Genomic DNA, 17,916 nt, shown 5'->3' with positions numbered 1-17,916 from the left:
TATGTGTATTCTTCTGTCCCAGGTGTCTCCCAGACATTCTCAGAGTGATATTGGCAGAAGGGTTGAGGGGATCACCAGGAACCCTCTGGATGAAGGGATTCCTGAGGGAGGAGGGAAATCTGGCTGGCAGGGGCATCCAGGCTTTGGTGCCCAGAATAAAACAGATGCCACCTAATGGGGACCATGACCCTAGGAGGAGAATCTTTCCAACAGGCCAACTCCATTCTAATGCATCATATCCTCCACAGGACAGAGCTTGAAGGATGCTCCTTGCACTGGAAGATTCTTTGGACCTTCTTTTAATTCAGTTATCCCTCCAGAATGGCCCAAACTCTGGTGCTTAATATCATCCTCCAGTTAGAGGTTGTTTGTTACAGAGGGGTCCCTGTTGAGAGGATCCCTGCCCTTCCGCCTCTTCTGGAAAGCAAAGGCAAACCTCTCTATGAAGGGACTTCCCCAGCTGATCACATCCTTACTGGCAATAAGAAATATTGCTCTACCAAGCACTGAATTTGGACTTGTGTCTACATGGTCTGCAAACAGATGTCAATCACTCTCTGTGTCATCCATCCTAATGATTCTGCTTCCAGAACCATAGCAAGATGTTTCCTTTTTCGTATTTTTTTTCCTGTTTTCACTTTATTGCTATTAGTAAAGTGTCATTTGCTCAAACAGAAGATTGATAGAATTATAATTTGTAGGATAATTTTTATCATTATAGATAATTTCATTGTGAAGCATGTGATTTAATTACTTCTACTTCGTTCTATTTGCTTTTTGTGTATTTCCAGCATTTTTGTTGATAACGTGCATTAAAATAATCCACATGCACAGCAAAAATCTGTTTTGTTATTCTCTTAAAATAATTTAGAATGCTTTCTGTTTTAGCTTTCTTGCGATTATTTAAGTGCGACTTAAATAACTTAAATAATTATTTAAGTCGCACTTAAATAATCGCATAAAATGGAAATATCACAGGATTATAATTCTTAGAATAGTTTTTTTCATAAGTGTGCATTATATAAAGATAAATCTCATTATATAAAGATAAATCTTATTAGTGATTCGTTTCCAGTTTATTTGGTTTCTAGATGGTTTAAGCACAGTTTTTTTGGTGTTGCTATTTAACAACTTCTTTTTCTTGATCCACAAGCTGATGAATTTTGGTCTTTCTTTCTGAATATGAATTTTTCATTTCATTTTCTGCTATAGTTAAGTGATTGTACAATTGCTCAAATGGGAGCACAGTCAAAATTATAATCCCCAGGATAGTGTTTTATAAATGTGGTTTATTTAAAAGTGAATTCATGAGTAAATTGTTTTCTTTTCTTTAATTTTATGAGAGTGTAGGGATAGTATTTCATTGTTGAGGTTTAACAACTTCCTAATAATAAGAACAGCAGGAAGGGTGTTACATGATCAGTCTCACGTTTGGAGTCATTTGAAATTTAAAAGCTCTGTCTGTGTGCTAAGTACTGAATTTACTCTAGTTATAAAGCTAATATATTTACTTAAATAAGTTTTATTTTAAAGAAAAAACTCTTTGATGAATCCTATTGTATTTAGCCTAAAACCCAAACCCTTTACCATAAGCTTCAGTAAGAGACAGGTTCCCATGGGATGATTTTATGGGTAAATGTGAAGCCAAGACTGTGACAGAGATTAAAAAACGAATCAAAACAAAACAACAACAACTGCCCCACCAAGAAGAACAGAGCCAAGGGAAGCACAGGGAGGTGGAAGTGGGCTATTAGTTTAAGTTGGTCCTGAAGCACACTCTTTGTCTGTATTTCCAGTTATATAAGTCAGTGCAGTTCCTTTGTGTTTGAGCTGGTTTGAACAGGGTATTTTGTTACCTGCCATCAATTTCATACTGATTGCTGCTCTCCTAATCGTGTTTTAAGCTAAATCAACATTAAATATGTTGTTTTAGGTATTTCAATAAGATCGAAATTCCTGTATGGACTTGTGTAATACATTTGCTCTCAAATAAAATTCTTTCATAATAACACTTCATATTCCAAATCTGGTAGGTGACTTGATGTATCAGCCAGAATTCCCTTCAGGAATGAAAGCTTTAACTCCCTACCCTGCCGTATCTGCTGAGAGTTCCCCCTGCAGTCCCCGTGGGATGCCCTCAGCTCAGAAGATCCACCTCACATAGCTCACGTTATGCCCTCCTTCCCAGGACAGCCCACATCCAATAACTGACTGAAGTGGTAAAGTGCCGGCCCCCCTGCTCTAATTCAGACCAACTCTGAAGGGTCATCTAAACTTCAGAGCCCCCGGTTGGTTTGGCTGAGGCTTCTGTTTAGACTACATCAGAATTCAGGCTCTGTGTCTACGAATGCAGCCTGCACACAGGTCCCGCCCCTTTGCTTCCTCCGGTGAGAAACCCAACAGCAGTCTGCCGTAAACTTTCTACTCTCAGTGCAAGAGTGTTTCCCAGGGAACTTGACCTGAAGTACAGGATAACAGTTTCACAGAATCAAAAATGGTTACATGGAGGATTAACCTCCTCCCCTACAAAATACTGGCAAAGCAGAATATCATTTGAAAAAATCTGAATTCTTGCATTGTTGATTAAATTGCAAGTCACTGAAAGGAATGCCTGCTTGCCCTTCCCTGAGGACTCCTCGAAACACTGTTGTATTTGTTAAGAGGTTGTCGTCACAGGGAAGTGTTTAAAGAACTGTACAACTTTATTTCCATTTACTGAAATTAAAAAAGGGGGGGTTGATCTTTTATCTTTTAACACAATCAATTTTAGATTACCATTATTTTTATTTTTTGGCTTTATATATATGTTGATATATATAAATTCAATACATATATATTGAAGTATAGTCAGTTTACAATGTTGTATCAATTTCTGGTGTACAGCACAATGCTTTAATCATACATGAACATATATATATTCGTTTTCATATTCTTTTTCACTGTAAGTTGATACAAGATATTGAATATAGTTCCCTGTGCTATACAGTATTAACATGTTGTTTATCTATTTTATATATAGTAGTTAGTATCTGCAAATCTCGAACTCCCAATTTATTCCTTCTCATCCCCTTTTCCCCTCTGATAACCATAAGCTTGTTTTCTATGTGAGTCTGTTTCTGTTTTGTAAATAAATTTGTTTGTCTTTTTTTTTTTTTTAGATTCCACATATGAGTGATCTCATATGGTTATTTTTCTTTCTCTTTCTGGCGTGCTTCACTTAGAATGACAATCTCCAGGTCCGATATTATTTTTGATTGGTAAGGTTGGAGGTTCTCGTGGCAAAAATGGTCTTTTCCCGTCTAGATTACGGGGACTGAATTTGTAGTCTGTCTCCTAATAGTTTTCTCTCTACCTTGTTGTACAAGATCATCTCTTCACTATACCCCCAACTACCTTAGTTTAATCAAAATCTCTGCAGTCTGTCCATACATTGGTTTTTGCTGTTCTTTTGAGCTTTCCCCTTCGGTTTCCTTTTTTTCTTCTCTGTTCACTCTCCTCGGGCAAAAATTAATGAGACTGAATCTAAGGTACCATACTAATATCCTCAGACACTTGCTACTGCATGGAGCACAGATCAATATCTTTGAAATGGCTAATAATAGAAAGCGTTTCTTCTCAAAGATAGGCAAGGTGAATTTGAACTTGCCAAGTTTGCATGTGCTGTGTTCTGTAGTTAATACCATATTTACCTTGGTGCAACATACTGCTGTATATCACAGAATGTGCCTTAGGAAGGCTAATATTGATGCACTGTACCAACTCAGAGAATGTAGGCCCGGGCCTAACATGCCTGCATAAATCTTACCTGTGTAATGAAGAGAACAGGCTCATGCTTGACCAGGGAACTGGCAACTTACTCCTCCTGCCACCATTTGCAGTTCTCAGACTTTCAGGCCATTCTTACCCGACAGACTGCACTGAACTTTGAAAACTATTAAAACAGATACATTGTTTAAAGGAAGATATTTTTTATGACACATGAGGGAGAAAATGTGACCAAGATAAAAGCTAGTTTGGTGCAATATTTACATGTAGGAGAATTGTGAATGCAGAATCTTCAGTCTTCTCTTTCTAGCCCCCTTTTTTAGTCTCAAAGAGCATGACTAGTTAATATCCTAAATTAACAGCGTATAATATCTGATTAAACATACACTCATTATGAAGTAAGATTCAATTTGCTCTCTAACCTTCATAAGTCAAGTGTATGAAAGGGCATCCTTGGAAAATAAATGATCCAAGGGCTTAATCACTGTTAGTAAAATTGTCAGCACCAGTGGGTATTTATATTTGTCTGGAGAGCTGATAAAATGGCCAAATACTTTAAACTGGTATTATTTGTGCTTGATAATGTGATGTCCTTGGAGATTCCCAAAGTAAAGACAGTCTTTTGCCTTCCAGATTTGCATATGATTCATAGATAAATTCAGAAACTTTGACATGTACTGAACTATAAACAAGAGATGTGTCAATTAATCGTCACTTTCCTGACATGGAGAAGTGTGAAGACCTTTCAGTCTTGGTAAAGCTAATATGGGCTTTTAGAATCCATATAAGTTTCACTGAAAGATGAAACTAAAACAATATTTTCTCTAGCTGGAACTCACATTTTACAGTGCTTACAGCATCTCTAATAACCTTGGAAATGAAAGTTCATAAAAACTTAATAAAATACACATTAAAATATTAGTGAGAAGAGTGACATATTAATCCAATGCAAAAATGTCAAGTCTTTACCAAAGAATAAATGAAGAGAGAAAGGTTGCCAGCAGATTTTTATGTCTATCAGAATCTGAAACACGGAAGTGAGCATTCCACAACAGCTGACAGGTGAGTGATAAACTAATTCCTAGAGTTAACCTTTGTTATTGAAGCAACTGGGGATTTATGACCCTGTAATAATCTTCAGGCCCCAGGGGTGGCACCATCAGATGGTTACCATGACTATGAGATGGTATCATAAGAAGTTATTAATAACCTCATTGCTGCTGAAGGAACTCTTCCAGGAGTACTTGCACCAGGGAATGATTTGCCACTAAAGGAACTACGCAGTTTCTTCCAAGACAGGTTAATAAATTTATCTCTAAATAAATTAAAATAACCAAGCACAATGGGAGAACATTATGGAGAAAAATAGCTTCTTCCAACATTTAATTTGATGCATGGTATCAAAATTCATCATGAAAACTTTAATATGTGTTGAGCATTATCACAGCTCTAGGTAGATTAATGACAGAAAAGCAACAGTGTAAAAGCATCTTTCAGTGTTGAAGGCAGAGGGATTTCAAGGTGCCTTAGGGTATATATGGTTTAAATTTGTGAATGATAGAGATAAGTTTCACATGTTCACTGAGAAAAGTTTGATGTAAAAAGCTGTAGGTTTAAGTTAAGTGCATTTGAATTGCTAGATACGTCTCCCCTAAAGACCTCTTCTGGAAATAATATCACTTTGAGTTAATATGGTCCAGATTTCCTATAGAGAGAAGGGAGGGAAAGTGGAAGAGTAAGGAAAGACATGTTCTTTGTTTGCCTCTTCTGTGGAAAGTTTCAGAGCTGTTAATCCACTGAAAGTAATGCATCAGCTTGATTCATTATGATGGTATAGTATTAAACGCATCATCTTAACTTTTTCCCCAGACTTATTGAGATATAATTGACATATGACCTTGTGTAAATTTAACACAACAAGTTGATTTGATACACTTTTATACTGTAATATGATTACCACCATAGCAGTTTTAGCTAACACCTCCATCATATCACATCATTACCATTTCTTTGGTGCAATGAGAACATTTAAAATCTCTCTTAGCTGCTTTCAAGTGTATACTACAGTATTGTGAACTATAATCACAATGCTGTGCAAAGATCCCCAGTTCTTCTAACTAAAACTTTCTATACTTGACCAACATCTCTCCATTTCTCCCACCATTCAGTCCCTGGTGATCACCGTTCTACTCTGTGCACTTTGGTTGAGAATGTAAATTGGTACAGCCATTATGGAAAACAATGTAGAGATTCCTCAAAAAATGAAAAATAGAACTACCATATGATCCAGCAATCCTGCTCCTGGGTATATATATCCAAAGGAAAGGAAAACAGGATAGCAATGAGAAATCTGCACTCCCATGTTATTGCAGCATTTTTGACAATAGCCAAGATATGGAAACAACCTAAGTGTCTGTCAGTGGATGAATAGATAAAGAAAACAAACATGGTATATGCATATACAATGGAATATTTTCAGCCATGAGAAATAAGGAGATCTTTCCATTTGTGACAACATGAATGAATCTTGAGGGCATTATGCTACATGAAATAGGTCACACAGAGAAATACAAATACTGTATGATCTCATTATATACGTGGAATCTAAAAAAAGTGAACTCACTGAATCAGGTTAACTCTTTGTTAAAAATAAAGAAATGTGTATACTTAAACCAGCTTGGGAAAGTGCATGAAATATATGCCTTTTTACTTATTAGTATTGTTTTAAATTAATATCTGATTTATCATATAAATTTAGTTTTATGGACAAAAGCATTATGAATAATCTTAAAATATATATAACATATATTTGCAGTGTCCTTTCCTTTCCCCTTCTAACAGACAGTATGTGTAATCTAGACTAGAGTGGTAGACAGACTTGTTGTTACTGCAATTCTCGCTCTCCTTTCTCTCATTTTCAGGAAGGAAGGCCTCTCTCCTCTTCATGAGAAAGACTCCTAGCTTTGTGAGTCTTTCTCGAGAATCTCTGGTTCTCTTGATCATCACAAGGTGTTTCAAGGCATAGTCTACACACTACCTGGAATGCCTCATTTCCTAGAACAATTCTCTTTCCACCATTGCCAGAATTAACACCAACTCTGCAGGCACAGATACATTTTTGACCAAAGAAATAAGAATTTCAAAGGGTGGCTACCTGTAGGAGGAAGGATGTTAGCTACTCAGCTACCAGGACTTTCCCTTGGGACTCAGAAGATTATTCCCAAGGAAAGGGGCTATCAGTGGGCTTTTCCTTTGTTCTAAGCTTCAGGTTCAAGTGTCCTGTCCCCTGCCCTTAGTCAATAATCTATGTTTTCCAGTAACCCTATTCAAAAAGCCATATCCCTCCCTACTTCCTGCAGTGAAGGAAAGCTCCATTTCTCCTTAAGGGAAGAGAAGTCTATAAATTCTTTACCATACTCTCCCTTCTCCAAAGTAAAGCCAAATGCAAGTGGCAGCAGTTAACAGCTATGCCATCAGCTTCTTCCTCAGTGGTTCTCAAACCTGGTTATGCACTAGAATCCCCTGGAGAAGTTCTTAAAACTACTTTTGCCCCAGCACCCAAATCACCCTCCCCAAAGTCTGTTATTTGATTGGGGTTATGGTCATTGGGAGAACACAGTTATAAATACCACCTACAAACATATGACCAGTTGTAGAAACAAAGACTGTAAGAGTTGTAAGTATTCTTTCCTTGTTTTTATATGTTTGTATATTGTGATGGTTAATTTTATGTGTCAATTTGGTTGGCCTATGTAGTCCAGATATGCTATCATTATTCTGAATGTTTCGGTGACAGGTATTTTTAAATGAGATTAACATTTAAATCGGTGGACTTTGAATAAGTCAGATTACCCTCTGTAATGTAGATGGCCTCATTCAGTCAGCTGAAGGCTTGAATAGCACGAAAGGCAGACCTACCCTGAGCAAGAGGAAATTCTGCATGGGACAGTCTTCCGACTTGAACTACAGAGTTGGTTCTTTGGCCTTCGTACTTGAATTGTAGTATTGGCTCTTTCCTGGGTCTCCAGCCTGCAGCTCACCATGCAGATTTTCAGTTCTGTTTCTCTGGAGAACCCTGATTAACACAGATTTGGGGAGCATGAAGTGAGGTGCTGCTATACAAACAAATGTGAACTTAGCTTTGGAACTGGGGAATGGGTGGAGGTTGAAAGAACTCTGAGTACATGCTAGAAAAAAACTTCGATTGTCTTGAAGAGACTGATGTTAGGAGAATGGACAATGGAGGTGATTCTGGTGAGATCTTAGACAGAGATGAGAATATGTAACTGGAAACCGGAGGAAAGGCAATCCTTGCTATAAAATGGCAAAGAACTTGGCTGATTTGTGTTCTAGTGTTTTGTGTAAAGTAGAAGAGAAAAGTGATGAATTTGGCTATTTAGCTGAGGAGATTTCTTAGCTAAGTGTTAAAGGTGTGGCCAGGTTTCTCCTTGGAGCTTACAGTAAAAAGCAAGAGAAGAGATACAGGTTGAAGAAACTTGTTTACCAAAAAGAAACCAGAACTTGAAGGTCTGGAAAATTATCAGACTATTCATATTGCAAAAAAATAAGAAAGTACTCTGGAGAGCAGCAAGGGTGTGGCTGGAAATCTATTTGATAGAGAAATTATGGATATGACTCATAGATCCAAGGAGACATCTCAGCAGAAGCCAGGAATACAAATGAGGCCACATCAGCAGAAGCACTGCCCGCTTGGGGACAGTGACAGCACTAAATGAAAAGAGACTATTGTACTCCTGGGATTGTACAGGATGGAACAATGGAGCTGTCTGGCTGTGAGCATGTTATCTGACAAGAAAAAAGAAGGATGATCTGGAAGTCTGAAGAGATTGTCGGGGAAGCCACTATCACCACAGGCCCTAAGGGTACGAGTCCAGTCTCCCCTTCTCAGTTTCAGTGGGCCATACAGTTGCCACCCAGTGATTCTGGGGCAAGTCTGCTGTCCAGGACCTTAGAGGCAGAGTCAGCACCTGAGGCTGATGGGATTCAGAAAGGGGCTGTCACCCCAGGGGGCCCAGAGGGCAGAGAATTGAGCCAAAGAGGATTATTCTAGAGCTTTAAAATATAATGGGGGGTAGGGTATAGTTCAGTTGGAGAATGCATGCTTAGCATGCACAAGGTCCTGGGTTCAATCCCCAGTACTTCCATTAAAAAAAATTAAAATAAAAAAATCTAATTACTACCTCCCCCAAGAACCCTCCCCCCCAAAAAAACCAAACAAACAAAAAACCAGAACATTGAAGACTGACAGAGAAAAGAATCATTAAGCTTGAAAAAGAGCCAAGACATGGAAACAACCTAATTTTCCTTTGACAGATGACTGGATAAAGGAGCTGTGGTATATTTATATAGTGGGATACTACTCAGCCATTAAAAAGAGTAAAATAATGCCATTTGCAGCAACATGGATAGACCTGGAGATTGTCATTCTAAGTGAAGTAAGTCAGAAAGAGAAAGAAAAATACCATACCAGAAATTGACACAACATTGTAAACTGACTACATTTCAGTAAAAAAAAAAAAAAAAAAAATGTGCAAATTATAATTTTCAGTTAAATATTTAAATAAATTTCTTTTTGAGAAAGAGAAAAAAAAGAGCAGGTATTAACATCTCATGGAATTTGCCTTGCTAGGTTTTAGATTTGCTTGGGACTCTTCACCCCCCTTTTTGTCTGATTTCTCACTTTTGGAATGCAAATGTCCATCTTATGCTTGTTTCACCATTGTATTTTGTAAGCACAAACCTGTCTGGTTTCACAAGTTCAAAGCCAAAGAGGGATTTTGCCCCAGGGTGAATCATATTTCGAGTCTAACTCATATATGATTTAGTGATATTTAGATGAAACTTTGCACTTAAAGTTGATGATGGAATGTAATTATATTTAGATATAGGGCCTCTGAAGAAGTGATTAAGATTTGCAGATATTGGCTGGTATATGTGAAATGGATAAGCAACAAGTTTCTTGTTTATAGCACAAGGAACTGTATTCAATATCTTGTGGAAACCTATAATGCAAAGGAATATGAAAATGAATATATTTATGTATATTTATGACTGAAATATTGTGCTGTACACCAGAAATATACACATTGTGAACTGACTGTGCTTCAATTAAAAAAAAAAGTATCCTAAGCCAGCCTTAATGGCCACTATATTTTCAACCTGGGAATGGATAAAACTTTCATCAATAATTTTGATTTGGTGAGTCTGCTTCTGAAGGACAATATGAGCTTATACAGAACTTGCTTTGTCCTAAGAATTAATTTAAGTTCTTTGTACAGATATTAATTTATTTCAAATACCTTGTGGCTTTGTGAGGTATGCATTTTTATTGTATCCATTTCACAGATGAGTCAACTGAGGCCCCAGAGCCATCAAGGAATTGACTCAAGGTTAAATGAGTGACAGAATCAGGATGCAAACCAAGATGGTCTGAATTTAGGGTCCATGTCCTTCACTGTTCTGCTGCACTGCCTTTCAGAGAGGGAAGGAAAATTCCAATTTCACCTCTGAATTCTTCTTTGCAATTGGTTGTATATTATATGTATATATATATATTTAATTCAACAGATATTTATTGAGTACCTACCGTGTGCAGTCATCATTCTAAACTCTGGTGATACAGTGATGAACAAAATGGATTAAAAAGATTTCTTCTCTGTGATGGGATGAATGTTTGTGTTCCCTCCACCCCAAATTCACAGTTTAATCTTAACCCCAAAGTGATGATGTTAGGTGGTGGATTCTTTGGGAAGTGATTAGGTCATCCCCTTCTGCCCTCAGGAATGGGATTAGTGCCCTTATAAAAGAGACCTCAGAGAGGTCCCTTGCCCCTTCTGCCTCGTGAGGACTCAGCAAAAAGATGACCACCTATAAACCAGAAAGTGCAGTCTCACTAGAGGCCAGGCAGCTGGAGCCTTGATCTGAGACTTCCCAGCCTCTAGAACTGCGAGAAATAAATGTTTATTGTTTAAGCCACCCAGTTGATGGTATTTTTGTTATAGCAGCCCGAGCTAAGACATTCTCTCTCAAAGCTTTTGTTCTAGTGCAAGGAGACAAAAGTAAACTAGTAGAATACATGATGTTTCAGAGGGTGATAAGTACTTGGCATAGAAATAGCAAGTGCAAGGGATAGCATAAAACTAGCATATTCAAAAAACAATAAGGATTCCCAGTGTGGCTGGAACTGAGGGAGTTATAGCAGTTCAGGTTGCAGGAGAAAGTATCATGGCATGAGACTGTGTGAGCTCCAGAGCCATTGTGAGGACTGGCTCTGCGTGAGAAGACAGATAATTGAAGGATCGAGGCAGAGGACTGGCATAATTTTACTTATCTCTCTGAATTTTGTGGATACTATAATGGAGTGGTGCAAGGAACATAGAAGGATTAAAGCAAAAGAAAAAAAAGTTTAAAAACCATTGTAATAATCAAGGTGAGACATGACAGTGCTGTGAACATGGATGATGGGAGTTGTGAGAAACCATCACGTTGTAGTCGTAGGCTGAAGAAGCAACTGATGAAATTTGAAAACAGATTAAACATGTGGTGTAAGATAAAGAAAGAACTTAAGTATGTCCCCAGAGTTTTTGTTTTGGGAATTAGAACAATGGAATTATCATTTAATAAGATGGTGAAGAATGCTAGAGGAGCAGGTTTGGGGAGAATATTGGAGCCCATTTTAGGATACATTAAGCTTGAGATAGATACTAGACATTTTCATCAAGTAGTCAAGTAGGCAGTTGGATATATGAGTCTGGACTTCAGGGGGGCGTTCTGGTCTTCAGATGAACAAGTGAGAGACCTGAGCATATCGTTGGTATTTAAAGTCATGACCTCAATGAAATAATCTACTGCAGTGGAACTCAAAGTGTGGTCCCAGAACCTGCAGCATTGGCATCACTTGAGAACTTGTTAGAAAGGCAAATTCTATAGAATCAGAAACTGCAAGGGATGGATCTCAGCATTCTGTGCTTTTGCACGTCTACCAAATGATACCAACTGACACAGCTAAAGTTTGAGAAGCATTGTATTAGTCTGCTCAGGCTGTCACTGCAAAATGCCACAGAAGAGATGGTGTTGACAACATAAACTCACTTTCTCCAAGTTCTGAAGGCTAGAAGTCCAACATCAGTTGGGCTGCCAGGATGACTAGTTTCTGGTGAAGCCTCTCTTCTTGGCTTGTAGCTGGCCACCTTTTCTCTGTGTCCTCACAGGGCCTTTGTCTCAGCAAATGCACAGAGTGAGACAGCTCTCTGGTACCTTCTTCCTGCTCTTATAAGGACACCGATCTCATTAAATTAGGACCCACCTTTATGACATCATTTAACCCTAATCACCTCCCAAAAGCCCCCATCTCCAAATACCATCACATTGGTGGGGTAAGACTTCAAAATATGAATTTTGGTGGGGACAGAATTCAGTCCATAATAAACACTGATCTGAGGAAGGAGTGTAGAAAGAGAAGACTTCCAAAACTGAGTCTTGGGGCACTTCATATTTAGACAATGAGATGGTGAATAGGAACATGCAAACAGATAGAAGAGGGGAAGCTAGTGAAGGAGCAGGAACACCAAGGAAGTCTGGGTCTTGGAAAGCCAAGTAAATTAAGTGTAACAAGGAGAGAGAGTGATTTTGGAAAAAATGGTACTGACAGATCAAGCAAGGTGAGAACTTAGAATTGACCATTGGATTTTTCCAAGCAGGCTCATTGTTGGTTTTGACAAAAGCAGTCTAATTGGATGATGGAGACTAATGCCCAACTGGAATGGGTGAGAGAGAAATGGGAGGAGAGGAACATGCAGATGTTTTCAAGAAGTTTTTCTAACAAAGGGGAGCAGAGAAACAGGCTGATATTTGGAAAAAGATGTAGGATTATGAGAGTTTCATTTTTAGGAAAAATTATACCATGTTTGTTTTCTGATAGGAATAATTCTGGAAAGACAGAAAATAAAATTTTTCAGGTGAGAGGGGAGAGAATTTCTAGAGAGAGAGAACCTTGTGTGGATGAGATGGAATGGGGAAATTAATAGACAGCTGCAGCCACTGGTTTTCATAACACACAATATAGTGGGTAAAAGAGTATTTACCATCAATAGAAAAGTTAGATTTTCATAAGATAGTCAAGGGTTGACCTTTTCATGTTCTGATTGCCAATGGTTTGCTGCAGTTTAATGCTGAATTCCTCTTTGTTCCAAGACCCATATACATCTAGTAATAATATTTTACTTGAACACGACAAATGGAGATAACATCTGTGCAGAAGGAAAATGTAATTTGTTCGCTGAAGAATAATTATAAACTAGAAGAGCAGTCAACTTAGTGAATCCAAAGTGGATTGGCAAGTCAGTCGACAGATGTGTACATTCTATCCAGAGTTTTCTTTTCTGGGGTTGTGTGGATTCAGCTATTGAGTTAATTTAGTTTTATAGCAGGCGGAATTAAATTTTACTCTTAAGCTTTGTTTGTCTTCAGAGTGCTAATGAGAAAAAGAAAAATGCTCATTCAGTGGGAAAAAGAAAGACAACTCTGATGAGTCTGTTTGCTAGAGGAGAACAGTCAATATTTTGTTTCAGAGCATTTCTTATATTTCATTTTGAAGACTTTATGATGATTTAACATGGACCGGAGAACATACTCCACTGCAAAATAAAATCCTTTATAACAGACATTTCCCTTTGGTGAGATCCATTTACATATTTTGCTCAATAGCTATCATTAAGTATTAGCAGATGTAAAATATGCTCTTATTTCCCCTTCTCTCACTTCTTCCTCTTTGGTTTAACTCTGCACTCATATTTAAATAGATGGATATGGGGCTACTGTCGCCCCAAGAAGGAGCTGTGACAGAAGGATCTAGTATACCAGTTAGCCAGTTCTTTTCATTTAATATCAAAATCATGGTCCAGATTTTAAGGCAGAAAATTTGGAACAAATAAGATTTTTCCTCTGAGAGAGAAAGAAAGACAAAGAGAAACTTCAGGGTAGAATTGAAAAAGAATTAGGAGTATTAGATGCTTGTAAATGGTTCTTAGAAAGAGCTAGAGAGCCCCACTGCCCAACCAGCTGTCCTTAGCCCCAGGGAAGAGGACATCAAGTTGGGTGTTGAGAGTAGACCTGTGGATCCTTAGGAAATGGTGGTCTTCAGTAACTCCAGTTGCCTTCATGAATATAGAAACAGCTTCTGGTGAGTTTAGGCAGAGTCCCTGAAAAAAATCCCTAAATTTCCTATGTTCTCAATGCATGGAGGAAGAGCATCAGACTTTCTGAGGGGATGAAGATTCAGTGGACAGAAGAGGGTCTCATAGTTGTGATAAGGTGATGCTGTGGCAGAAAGTAGCACGAAACATTCTGGTGGAGAACAGGTGAGATTCGGATGCCTCAGTAGACACCACTTTGGAGAGGGGATGAGGACCAAGAGTCAGTCAGGCAGGCAACATGCATCTCTCAGATACCAGTAAGAAAAGACACTAACCAAAGAACAGACATCTCCCTTTGGTGCCATGACTATATGTAGGAAAGTCCACCCCACTGGAAACTTAGATCATACCCATGGGTGGGGAGGGAGGAGGAAGTGGGAAAACATTTATTTGACTGAGTTGAGAATTGAAATGACAGTGTTAACTCATAAATGACAAAAACTGCTTTCTAGTACTGGGTGGAAAGGGGCTCAAGATTAAATTTAGTTATTGAAAAATAAAGAATGTTACAGTCTTTGTATATGTAAGTGTATGTCTTATGAATTCATACCCCCATATGTACAGTGCATTTCAGAGTCACTGAGGTATTTCAAATTATTGTTGGAGCACAATTCTTTAAAAATAATCACAAATCATCTAGGTTTTGAAATTCTATATCTTAGTCATATTTAAATGTGATAAGATGTTGGATAAAAATTTTCCTTTGGCTGTGATTTTAGTCAAAGTACCTACATATTGTGAAGAAAGGTGTAGAATTTAGTAAAAGATAGCAAAATCATTCCAGCAATAACAATCCCTGTGTGCTATATAAGAAAAAAAACAGGAATGGAAACTTACACTTTGAAGGAACTTTTCCGAGCAGAGTGCTTTGTTTATTTCCGTCATGCCTTATGAATGTTAGAGACTGGCATCTCAGCTTCAGTAAAGTAAACCTGCTGGTTTGTACCCTTTAGAAAAGAGCTTATTCAATAATAAAATTAAGTTACATATGTTAGTAGTACATTTGTGACCTGCAATGAAACCTTAGAGCTTTAAGCCTATCAACTCAAACTATGCATTCTATTCCTAGGAATTCAGAATATCACGTGAAACTTTTCAAAATCGTTTATCATATGAAGAGGACATTTGGGAAGTAATTGAGGATACTGAAACTGTATGTGGCCTAATTCATAAACCACTTGAGTTAAAAAGGTAAGTCAGTTTTCTGGCTTTTTCATCTGTGTAACCCATTTCTACCTCCTGAAAATTCACAAGGATTCCAGCTCTCAGAGGTAACACTGTTTTGGGGGTACAATGAGACATGCCCAAGTGCCTCTGCCAAGCACAGGGGGATCCCTACCCCTTCCTAATATTTCTAAAGAGGCTTGGTGCAGGTGGACTCAGATTGTATTTTTCCTGGTCATCTCTTGCTCTAATTTCTGGCTTCAGCTGGCATAGCTATTTCCTCTACTAATGCAGTTTTCTTTTAGTATGTCAGATTTGTAGAGTCATAGAAATTACTTAAAAGGATTAAAGCACAGCAAAGTACAGGCAGTAACTTAAAACTGAATATGAGACATTCCTTCTTTAAAACCAGCGTCTATTTATTTCCTGAAGTGATCTTAATCCTCAGAGCTCTGCCTGCTTTCTTGTTGCCCTACTATTCACCATCTTTCCACAATCTTTCTCCATAGCTTTCCATTCTGAATCCTGTCTCTCTAACTCACTGTTCAGACACTGGCTATTTCTAAATTAATTTTTAAATTTTTTTTAAAATGAAAGTACTAGGGATTGAACCCAGGACCTTGTGCATGCTAATCACACACTCTCCAACTGAGCTATACCCACCCCTACCCAAATTAATTTTTAACCTTTCATTTGGATGTGTGATATCATGTAAACATACCAACAATATATTTATTTATCTAAAAGAATTAGAGCTCAACTAATACCACAAATTTAGTCTGTGTAATTCCATGTACTGGAAATTTAAATATTATGACTTAATAGCTTAATCAATTTTACCAATTGACATCTAAAACAAGTCCAGAGAAAAAAATAATTACTCAATTAAGTTTAAAGAATTAATTCATTTTCCATTGAGTTTAAATATGTATGTAGTATGAAGAGATCACTTTATACATTTGCTTAAAAGTATTTCTGTTTTCATTAGTTATTTCCAAGGGTTAAATTCTGAATCAAAAAATTCCCATACCATCTTTCTGCATCTGCTGTTATACCAACTTAGAAAGTCCTATAATCTTCTCTCCTTATCCATCCACAAGAGAGCTCTTTTTCAAAGCTCAAGAAAGTGCCACACCTTTGGTAAATGTTTCCCCTAATCACTGTAAATCACAATGCCACACACATGTAGTAGAGTACAAACATCATTTTGTTCTCTAAATCAGTTTTCTCCTGGGTATTAAATCTTGTGTAAATATGCTGTAACTTCAATTTTTAATAAATTGCTTTCTCACTTTGCAACTGCCTGAACGTAAAGCCAAGAACCTGATATGCATACAGTAAATTTTTAATAAATTTCATCGAACATTAATTAGAGTGTGCTGGAATTTCACCAGTAGTTAAAAACTAAAACTCCAACCTATAATAAGAATGACTATGTGCATACATTTTTGTTCGGCAAGATGCTTCTTTGCCTTTTTGTGGGTATAATTTATACAGAGTGAAATGCACAGATCTTAAGTTTGATGAGTTTTGACAAATGCATACGCTCATATAATCCACGCCTTTACCCCTAAAAAGATATATATATTTCTATCACTCCAGCTAATTCCCTTATGCACCCCCTGCAGAGGCAACTACTATTCTTATTTTTATCACCATAGATCACTTTTGACCGTTCCAGAACGTCAGACACACAGAATTATACCATATGTAGTGTTTCGTACTCACTCAGCATGATGTGTTTTGAGATTCATGCCTGGTATAATCTGTTCTATTAATCTGTTCTATTTTATTGCTGAGGAAAATCTCATCATACAGATGTGCCACAAATTTGCTTCTCCATTTTCTTATTGATGTTCATTTGGGCTTTCCAGTTTGGGCTATTAAGAATAAAGCTGCTATGGATACTTTCGTGTCTTATTTTGGGACAGATGTTTTTATTTATCTAAGATATCCTAGATACACCTACAGAAAAATTGCTGGGTCATAGTATGGATCTAAATTTAACTTTATAATAAACCACCAAACATCTTGTAAAATGGTTACTATTTTGCATTTTTAAAGTGATGCTGGGGATTTGAGTTGTTCAGCATCTTTGATAACATTCAATGTTGTCAGTCCTTTTAATTTAGCCATTCTTGCAAGCGTGCACCAATGTCTCACTGTGGTTTGAGTTTGCCTTTTCCTGATGACTGATTCTATTTTCATATACTCGCTGGCCATTTTCACATGTTTTCATTTCATATGTACATGACAATTTAGATATCCTCTTGTATAAAAGGTGTTCAAGTCTTTGCGGTCGAACTTGGGTTTCTTTTCTCACCGACTTGTACGAATATTTGCACTTCCAACAAAGCCTCTCCTTAGAAGTTTTGCAAATGTTTTGTCATACTCTGTGAGTTGGCTTTTCACTCTGCTAATGCCTTTTGATGAATAGAACTTCTTAATATTAATAGAAATTTATCGTTCTGCTCTTTGATGACTTGTGCTTTCTGTCTCTTGTTCAAGAAATCTTTATTTATGGTTATGAAGTGAGTCTCCCATGTTTTACTCCAAAAGATTTTTGTTTGTGTTTATTCCCCACCTAGATCTGTGATCAATCTGGAACTGATTTTTTTTTCCTTTTTTTTGTAAAGGGTTATGTAGGAGTCATGATTGTTTTCCATATGGATATCCAATTGTTCCAACACTATTTGTTGAAAAGTTATCATTTTCCCTCCAGACTTCAGATACTTTGCCATAAATTATGTGACAGTACATATGTGGATCTATT

At 37.4% G+C, this 17,916-nt stretch overlaps 1 protein-coding gene across 1 annotated transcript in view; it reads left to right on the top strand.

Annotated features, from left to right (window-relative positions):
• Window positions 1-17,916, top strand: part of POU1F1 (POU class 1 homeobox 1) — a 237,296-nt gene that overhangs the window by 116,625 nt on the left and 102,755 nt on the right. The window contains exon 2 of the mRNA XM_010966454.3: window positions 15,049-15,170. The gene's annotated coding sequence lies outside the window, so the exon portion shown is untranslated. The remainder of the gene's footprint in view (window positions 1-15,048; window positions 15,171-17,916) is intronic.

This window comes from Camelus bactrianus, chromosome 1, assembly GCF_048773025.1.
Source record: "Camelus bactrianus isolate YW-2024 breed Bactrian camel chromosome 1, ASM4877302v1, whole genome shotgun sequence".
Classification (NCBI taxonomy): Eukaryota; Metazoa; Chordata; class Mammalia; order Artiodactyla; family Camelidae; genus Camelus; species Camelus bactrianus.
The sequence above is the reverse complement of the archived record's forward strand: the minus strand, read 5'-3'. Positions and strand labels throughout refer to the sequence as shown.